Genomic DNA, 10,156 nt, shown 5'->3' with positions numbered 1-10,156 from the left:
AAAAGCGAGCATACATATTTCGAGATAACGATGATATGGAATCTTCAGATAAAGAATAATCAAACCTCTGTCTCACGGAAAATCATCAAGACGATGAGGTAACCTCTCACTTCTCCTATCAAGATTTATTTAGAATTTGTAAGAAGCTAACAAAAGAAACAAGTAAATTAGAAAAAATCATTTCTACCTCCAAAGACATTATCTCTTCCCTTGAATTGAAAAATAAAAACGTGTTGGTAGAAATAGAAAGTCTTAGAGAGAGACAATATGATCTAATTCAAAATTATTTCTCATCTCATAAAGCCTTAGACAAATCTATCAAGTGTGATCAATGTGATATTTTAAAAAATAAAAGTGACGATCTTCAAAACACACTTGATAAATTCACTAAAGGGACAGACAACTTGAATCTTTTGTTTAGAAATCAAATGACGTCTTACAATAAGGCTAGTATTTGATATGAACCTAAGAACTATAGTAAAAGTTTTAGCACTATTTGCAATGCTCAACCTAAATATAAATGTAAAACCCTAAAATGTAATTAGTGTAATAAAGACGACCATATTGTCATGTTCTATTTTATCAAAAAGAATCATGAGAGCAAAGAAGGGCATCCTCCTTCATACTTCTATAAAGAACATTGTGAACGTAAAAAAAAAGAAATATATCTACTCATAATATGTGTTCCATTAAAATCAAAGGACCCAAAAAGATATGGGTGCCAAAGATAGAAAAGTTAAATTTTGATGCAGATGATGATACCGATAGTTGCTCTTCAGGTGAAGAAATAAATATGTTCTATTGTTCCTCTTCAATGAGGGAAGAAATTCATTTGCCTTATAACAACAAGACTAAATCATTGGATCTTTAATTCTTGCCAAGATTCCTAATTTTCCCCTTTAGTTGTCCTGATTATTTATAGCATTATTGAACAAATTACTTAATATTATGTAAGTTGTGTAACAAAGGTAATACAATATGTTTAATTCCTTTATATGCATGGGCACTCCTAATATGAAATCCTTTTAAAACCTCTTTTCAAAAGTACCATGACTATGGAGTAACTCATACATATTATCTTTGATGAACTAATCCCTAGTAGATAGAAGTATATGTTATTACTTTTATAGGTATCCCTTAGAGAACATCATTGGAAGATGACAATCAAGGGAAACAAAAATGTCAAAAGTCCAAATTAATATATTCAAGTTAAAGATGTCAAATTAAGAAAATCAATGTCTAACTAAAGATTGAGGAATATTAAATATGATCTCATTCAGAATGTTAATGAAGATATTTGTAAAAGAAATACATCTCAAAATTCCCTTAGTCTAGATGTTTCTAATATCAAAAGATAGGAGAGCTTCCTAAAATTTATTAGTTGTATAAGAAGAAGTGGTTACCTATTTCCATTTGTCCAAATGCTCTTTATGTTGATGATATCCCTCATCGGATGTGATTAAGATGTTGAATTTGATGGTATCACTCAAAGGTTGTGATCACGGAACTTATTAAAAGTTTAAGATAATAAATTTGTAAAGGATTTGTTAGTCATTTGGTTGAATCAACTGTCGTATCAAATGATTCGTAGAGAAGAAAAATTGATGGTGGCTTGTTTTTTCCTCGAAAGGGGAAGTTTCTTAAGTTACCTTAAGATTTTGAGGTAGTACACTTAATAGAGATTGAAAAATCAGAAAACACTGATTGATTCTTTAGTAAGTAATTTATTAATTACTTAATCAATTAAATTTGCTACTAACCTCTGGTTGAGTTTCAAGTTATTTTGGAGCAAATGGGGGCTAAATACAACATACCGAATTCCTAAGAAGAAGTGATTATCCATTGGAAAGAATATGAGAAAGATAGAAGTAGACAGTCGAATTCCTTCCCAGCTTATAAAGCTTCAAAGACTTCTGAATTCTATTCGAGAAAGAATCAAGTGGAAGAAGTTATCCAAAGCTTACCTATTGGTTGATTTCAAAGTTGGATGTTACCTTATATGGGGAGAAATAAAATCTTAGGTAATATTTCTTACTCCTTACTATGGACTGTTCATGTCCATAACTATAAGGTAACATGATCCTTTTACGTATGGGATATATGTGTTTTGATTATTTTATTACCTTTTAATTATGAAAAAGGGGGAAGTATACTCTTAAGGGGAGTAAAGTCTACTTTTTAGTTAATTAAGGGGGAGTTTGATTACTCCAAAAATATTTGTATTTGTTTCTCTTACCATCTCCCTCGAGATATACATTGTCATCATCAAAAAGGGGAAAATATGGATCTATGTGCTTGCAGGTTATGAAGTTCCACATCTGAAGTTTTGATAATGCAATATGACAATAATTTTTCAACCTTGTTGATGATAACCAAATAGAAGTATATTATGACTCATCAACAAAAGGACTCAAGATCAAGTGCATGTTCAAATTATAAACTATCTAAAAAAAGTCTTGATGTCTTGGATAAAGGCGTGAAAGCTCGTCAGGTCATGTATGTTTGTCTGAGTGACCTCAGTATTATAAAAGTAAGGAAGTAGCTTAAGAGTATTAAGGCAACTCACACACATACCTAGAATATTTTATCAAATGCGTTTAAACTTACAAATCATTTTCTAAGCCTAAACAATTGATTACAAAGTTGTCCAAACCTTTTTAACCATTTTTTTACAAACCAATAGGTTGGTCTTTTATGCTAATCGATTGGGAAAACATTTTTAGCCATCTAATTTATTAGAGCATCAAGCTAATCAATTAAAAGAGTGGTAATCGATTAATCAATTGACATGGACAACACATTAATGAGTTGCAATGACTATATATCCAAAAATTTCTATTTGGGCTTGGTAATTGATTAAAAGTGAATTATCTAATCGATTATAGATTTTGCTAATTTGTTAGATATTTAATTTGGCCCATGGATCATTATCATTTCTAGATTTTCCAACTACTATATAAAGGAGGCACGCCTCCACTTCAAATCACATCACTTTCCAACGTTTTCATATATCTTTGGAATTTATCTTTCTCCCTCTCTCTCTCTAAAAAATATTTTCTTTCACTTCCTATTATCTTAGTGCTTGTAAGTGAAGTTTTGCTTGTGAGAAAGAAAGTTTTTTAAGTTACCATGTTGGTCGTTTATATTCTTAAGGGGGTGATACTCTTAAGAGCTTGAAATTGGTTCTTGAGATAAACCTCTCATAAATTCTCTACATTTGGTTTCTAAAGATTTTCCGAAAAAAGCTTTGTTTTGGTTACTGAGATAAGTCATAAATCTATAAACGGTTCATTACCTTAGCTTGGGGTAAAAGTTGTCATTGATTGGGATAAGCCAGTAAAAATTTCAAGATCAGATTGTAGAAAGGTTCGTGGGCATAACCTTCAAAAGCTCAAAAGTTTATAGTCATAACTCTCAGGATAAACCAATATAAATCTCTAGTGTAATCTTTCTAACTCTATCCTTTTATTTTTTGTAGTTTACTTTCAGTACTTTATCTCTGCTGCAAATTACTCATTTAAAATTACTAATGCGATCTTAATTGAGAAATGTTTAAAATTAATCACGAATTTTAAATACCACAATCCCCCCCCCCCCCCTTCTTGTGCTTGAAGTCACTTATCCAATACATTGGTAAGGGTAGGTATTTTGTTATGTTGAAATTTTTCAATTTACAGACAAATTACTTGAGGACAGGCAACATAGTAAATTTGGGATTGTGATGACCTCATCATGAGCGTGATGGAAAAAAACATAAGTCCCTGGTTTTCTTGCGATTGTGATGGCCTCATTAGGAGCGTGATGGAAAAGTGATCGCGACTTTATGAATCGAATTTGGGGTACAAACTGCAAGTGCACAGTTCTATCGCGTAGTTTTAAAAGATATCGATCCCACAGGGACTTATGAATCGATATACCGTTATCTAAGGTTACTTCGTAAAGCTAAGCCGGATGAAACTTTGATTGTTCGGAGGAATAGTAAAAACTAAAATAAGATCTAAATTAAATATTAATTAAGCGGATATCGGTATGTAGTTCGTCGTAACTAGGGAATCAATTCTTCGTTGGTTTCTTGGTTTTAAAACAAATCCTTTCAGTAGACACTATTGATTAAAAGTCTTATCTCAAACTCTCGCTCTGTTGAATAAACTATGATTTTATATTAACGTAGCTGTCACTTATTAGTTAAGTCCAAAATCACTTTTTGAAAACAATAGAATCCGTAGAAACTCTTTTTAAGAAAACACTAAACGTTTAAACATCCTTGTCTCAAACTCTCGCTCTGTTGACTTAGATTATATAATTAAATTCAAATGCTTAACTCTCGTCTTCACATTCAACCTTTAAAAATACTTTTTGAAAAAGATTAGAATTTAATTAACTCTAAAAATTGCTTTCGCCCTGATCTAGAATTAATGTCCAATTTACACTGTCCAGTTAAAAACTCAAACTCTCGTTCTATTGATTTTAACTTCGTTATGTCTTTTACTTTCATACAAAACCTTGTTATTAAACCTGTAAATTGAGACCGTAAAAAGAGTGATTTTATTTTTAAATGTAATTAAACCAACTTAGTTTTGATTCCTTCATTCCGCTTACTCTACATACCGATACCTAAATAAATTAGCCAGACATGCTTAACAAATCGAAATAATCAGCATGCATAAATAATTCCATCTCAGGCAAATAATATAAATAAACAGTAAAGCAGAGCATATATAAATTCAAGCAATAATTAAAGAACCTGAATCACTCCACCACAGACCGGTTGGATTTGTTCTTGAATTCTTCAATCGGACAGGAAAATAAAAGTGAAGGAATAAAAATCTAGGGTCTAACGTAAGGTTAGATCTAGTAAAAGATACACAATAGTTTCCGGTGTAGAAACTATTGTGCGAAAAATTAATTAAGTGCTGAAAGATTAACTGGAAAGGAAAGTAAAAATAAGAATTGCAATTAAAAGCAAAAACAGTAAAGGAAAAGTAATGGTATGCTTGCACGGCTGGAAGAAGAAAATTAAACGAAGTGGAGTCTCCCGCAGGGTTTGCCAAAAGCTACTATTTATATTGGTCACTTGTTGTAACTGTTTCCAAAGGTCTTCCGTGTAAAGAGTCTTCACGTTGCAAATGGTCAAGCGTAACAATAGGCCTCAACGTCTTTGTTGCGCTTCTGAAGCCAAAAATATAGGGGAATGGTGTGACGTCCGTCACACCATGTGTTACGCTCGTAACACAAGTAGGTAGGGCGTGACGCTCGTCACGGCTTGTGTGACGCTCGTCACGGGCGCAGCGCCTTGCTTTTGGGCTGGGCTTTGGCTTGGTGGAATTTGCTTCTTTTCATTTCTTTTTGCACCTCCTTTTCTTCCTTTTTCACTTGTGCTTCAAATAAGCTACCTGAGATAAATAGAAAGGAAATACCGAGTAATATCGAATAAAATGAAGTAAATTGAAGTAAATAATACTATAATTTAATTAAATCGAGTCCTAGAATGTGATATTATTTCATGTTATCAAACTCCCTCATACTTAGACCTTTGCTTGTCCTCAAGCAAAATACAGTATAGAACTCGTTTTAAAAATTTAGCCAGATGAAATTTCAAAACACACATCAATTCGTACTAGGTTGAAAGTAGATTTTGTTTAGAAGCAACTTGAATTTAATCTCGACATCAAGAACTACCGTTACCACATCTGATAATCTTACCTCATGCAAACCAGTTCGAGTCATGCTATTATAGCTAGCCTGGTTCTTTTACTCTTATTTCACCCGTTTTCATTCTAGCGAAATCACATTAAGCCCTTTATCGTTTCGCGCATATAGTGGAGTGACCGGTTAGTGATTCTGATCCCCTTTTTAGCTTGAAGCTCTAGTACATGAGTCGGATAACTTCGTTATTTAGTCCATTGCGAATTGCGGGGGATCGGACCGTAGTCCTCCCTACCAAGTTCAGTACCAGATACCTACTGAACCAACTCATAATGGGTCTTTCGTATTATGTTTTTGTATGATCTGCAACCTTTAGACTAAATGATCTGGTAAGGATCACCTAACTTAATTAGTGCATTTCCTGATATATATATATATATATATATATATATATATATATATATATATATATATATATATATATATATATATATATATATATATTTTATTTTTTATTTTTTTTTTATTTTGGGAATCATTCACTTATATTCATCGGCCCTCCACGTAGTTTGCTATTAAGATGGTGCTGACTTCTTGTATAAACTACTCGGGGTTACTATAAAGTTAAAAATCCAGGGACTTGTATAACAGTTGCCTTTCTGATCTAACAAGTTGAGGTTTGTTTAGAGTGTTGGGGCGGTAATAGTTTTTGTCTTAATTTGTTCAAGTTCGATAAAATAAGCAACCTTTATACTTACTGAGCGTGTTGAATTTTTGTTATGGCTCATGAAATTTTTTGAGGGAATAGATAATAGAAATTTTTCACACTAGAGACTTAACTTAAAATATATTATAAGAAATTTTGTTTTTTCTCTTTTTTTTTAATTCAAGGGAAATAACAATGAAAAGAAAGGTACATACTTGAAGAAGGGAGGATAGAAAGAACACGGTTTCCCCCCCATACTTAAATGAAACATCGTCCCCAATGTTTCAAGGAAATCAAAAGAAATACAAAAAGAAAAGGAAATTAGATCAATGTTGCCTTCCGCCTCTTGTTCTTGGACCTGGTGATCGTTGACGTACTTCTAAGTCGTCAAACCTGCTGAGCAACTCAGTGAACCGCTGATCGGTTATAGCATTCCTCGCTTCCTGTTGTTGTTGCATTTGGCGCATCATTTGCATCATTTCGAGATTCTGCGCTTGCATACCATTAATAGCATCCATGATGTCGTCGTTGGTTGCAGGTCTTCTTCGTCGACGACGTCGTGAGGATGGGCCAGCTGCATTATCGGAAGGGTTGAGCGGGACTGATTGTTGTGCAGGAGCATGATCACCTAGCTCCATTTCTTCGAACTCGTCTGTAGACGGGTTTGCATGTGAAGGCTCGGTAGCTTCGGCAGCATTCAGATCATAGAGGTGGCGGTTGGGGTTGGTGACATCCGTTAGGGCAATGTTGGGTAGAACAACGCTTGGGACTTCCTGGTTATTCACCATAAGGTAATATTTTCCGCCTACTCTGTTCTTAATTAGGCGGCTGGACCGACAGTAGCTTATATCCATAAATAGGGGAGGTAAAGATTCTAAAGTTTGGAGTCGGTCCCCTAGGTTTAAGCCAAGTGCTATGGTGGTGATTAATCCACCAATTACGAAAGGTTGACGGCCTCTAGCACATAATGTGCGGATATGATGAAATAGGAAGGAGGCGGCGTTTACCTTAGTATCCGGTTCGAAGACGCATTCGAGGAAGAATAATTCCTTTGCGTTGACTTTGCTGTTGTTCGGTCTTCCAAAAACTGTGTTTTGCAGGATGCGGATAAAGTACCGGATAGTTGGGTTATGTATATGGGAAACAAGGAGCTCTTCCCAGTTGTTGGCATCTACACCGGATATTTTCCTAAAGAGGTCGAAGGCGTGTATGTTCCACTGGGAATTCGGAGGGATTCTCGGGTGGACTTGACCTTCTACAGGGAACTGTAGCATGGTACTCAATTGGTTTTGGGATAAGGAGTATTCGGTGTTGAACATACGGAAGGTTGCGGTACCGGTTAAGTACTCGTCTTCACCGGTGGGAGTGTTGTACACATATGAACTTAAAAATTCTAAGGTTAGGGAGGGGTAGGTAGGTTGATTATGCGTGCATAGAAAGGTTAAATCAGCAAGACGGAGCATCCATTCTATACCTTGAAGTAATCCTAATTCTTGTAAACAAGTTAGATCAGGATACCTGGTAGAGGTGACACCTCGTTGTTGGAAACGCTCGAACTGCTCCCTTTGATAATTATCATCTTCGGATCGGAAGATGATATTTCCGAAAGCTTGGTTGCCCGCCATATCGATAAGTGGTTTGAAAGAGGTAATTAGGGGAGAAGGGAAATGAAATTGATTTTAGAGAATGGTTTGTGGTGTATGAAGAAAGGTATGGTGGGTATTTGTAGGAAAAAATTTGGAAGTTGGAAAGGGAGTGGTTGAAAAGTAAATAAATGTGGGTAAATGTGAATAAATGGGGAAGGTAAAAAGGTGAAGTGGTGTAACGGTCATCTCCCAACGGTTAGTAACGTTAACATGGTCAGACGGTGTCACGCTCATGACAGGGGCGTTACGGGCGTCACAGGCACTTGGTGTGACGTCCGTGATAGATTGTGTGACGCTCGTCACACAGTCTTTCTGGCACATTACTGCTTGCGTTCTTTATAATAATTATAGTAATTTATTTTTTTTATTATTTTGTTTTGCTTCAGTCTATTTTATTTGGCTATTGTGATACTTTAAATTGCCTTGCATGCTATTCTACTTTCCATAATATATATATATATATATATATCTTTAATAAGTTATGTAGGTAGCATACAGTAGAGAGCATTATTGCTAGATATTGCATAATTCATAGTAAAGTAAAATAAATCAATAGCTTCATAAAATAATCATAATGTAACATTGGAGGAGAAAACAAAAAAATGCGAAAGAGAAACAAATACGAACATAATTTGAAATAACATTAATGAATAATCTAACTAAAACTAAATAACTAAGAAAAACAACTTCTATCCATCTGCACGATCTCTGGCCGGATGAGCAAAGGAGTTAACATGGTTCAGCAACTCGTGGAATTGAGTTGTCATACTGTTCATGTATCCCAGAAATTCTTGTCCCATGTTAGCTAACTCTTCTCTGAGGGCGTCCTGTTCTGACATCAAAGCTTGAATGGTGGTGTTATAATCAGCTCCGGGCATATGATGTCTAGGATCAGGTATTGCCGACTCTTCGGTCGGGACAGGCTGAGGAGGAGGGTCAATATCATAATAACCAGATGGTGTCTGAGGGTCAGATTCAGCATAAGGGATCTGGTCATCACAAATCTCATAGTCCTGGATGGATTCAGTAGATCTAGCTGGAGAGGGTGTTGCGTTCAGATTGTAGAGCCAGTTATTGCGGTTATGAACACTAGTCCTAGGACTGGGCAAGGTGAATAGGCAAAGAACTTGGTTATTAATTATAAGCTCAAACTCTTCAGATCCTAGGTTTGCTATAAACATAGTGTTGAAGAGGAAGGGTATACTCATAATCGTAATGCCACAAAAAGGGCTTAAGTCAAGCATAGGTTGACGTAATCCGATAGCATTACCAATCATGGTTATCAAACCGCCTATTCGAATTGGTGCTCGTTCATCTTGGATAAGGTGGTCAAAATTTGCCAACATAAAAGTGGCACCGTTTACTGGACGGTTCTGGGAAGCACAAAATATGATGAAGAGCTCATCACGTGAAACTGAGGTACTGTTTGACTTCTTCCCAAATAAGGTGTGGGTCTGGATCTTATGGAAATAACGGAAGGTCGGGTTATGTATGTTCCCAGAGAGAAACTCATGTTCCTCGGGATCGTCATTTCCAGTCAAGCTTCCCCAAAAGTGTTCAAGTTCTCTATATTCAAAAAGTTCTTCTTGGATCACTATGAATGTATCAAGGGAGGTAGGGAAACCTAAAAGGTTGGTAAAGTCTTGAATATTAAATTGATACTCCATGTTAAACATTCTGAACTGGATGAAACCTCTGCTTATTCCTTTCCCATGGCTGGGTAGATAGATCAGGGAGCTAAGGAATTCTAGTGTTAGTCTCCGGTAGGTGACGAAATGTCTACGAATAGGAGAGGTTTCCCACCCAATCTGACTCAACAAATACAGGACACTTTCTCTTAGTCCAAGGGCAGTCATCGCCCAGTCATCAGCATACAAACTAGGCAGCATCTCTCTCGTGGCTAGTTCCTCAAACCTTTGTTTCTGAGCTTTCCCTCTGAATTTGATACCCATACGATCAATTTGTCCCATCAGGTTAGTGTTAGCTAGAGAAAAAGAAAACAAGAGTTTTAGTCAGGATTTGGCCAAATGCCGAAAGAAGAAGAGAAAAGTTTTTTTTAATAAATTAAAATAAATTAAGAAAGAATACTAAATAAAATTTAAAAGAATAATTAAGGAAGAAATGAAAATATAAATATTTGTGGGTTGTCTCCCACTAA

The sequence above is a fragment of the Lathyrus oleraceus genome, chromosome 5 (assembly GCF_024323335.1).
Source record: "Lathyrus oleraceus cultivar Zhongwan6 chromosome 5, CAAS_Psat_ZW6_1.0, whole genome shotgun sequence".
In the NCBI taxonomy this organism is placed as follows: Eukaryota; Viridiplantae; Streptophyta; class Magnoliopsida; order Fabales; family Fabaceae; genus Lathyrus; species Lathyrus oleraceus.
The sequence above is the reverse complement of the archived record's forward strand: the minus strand, read 5'-3'. Positions refer to the sequence as shown.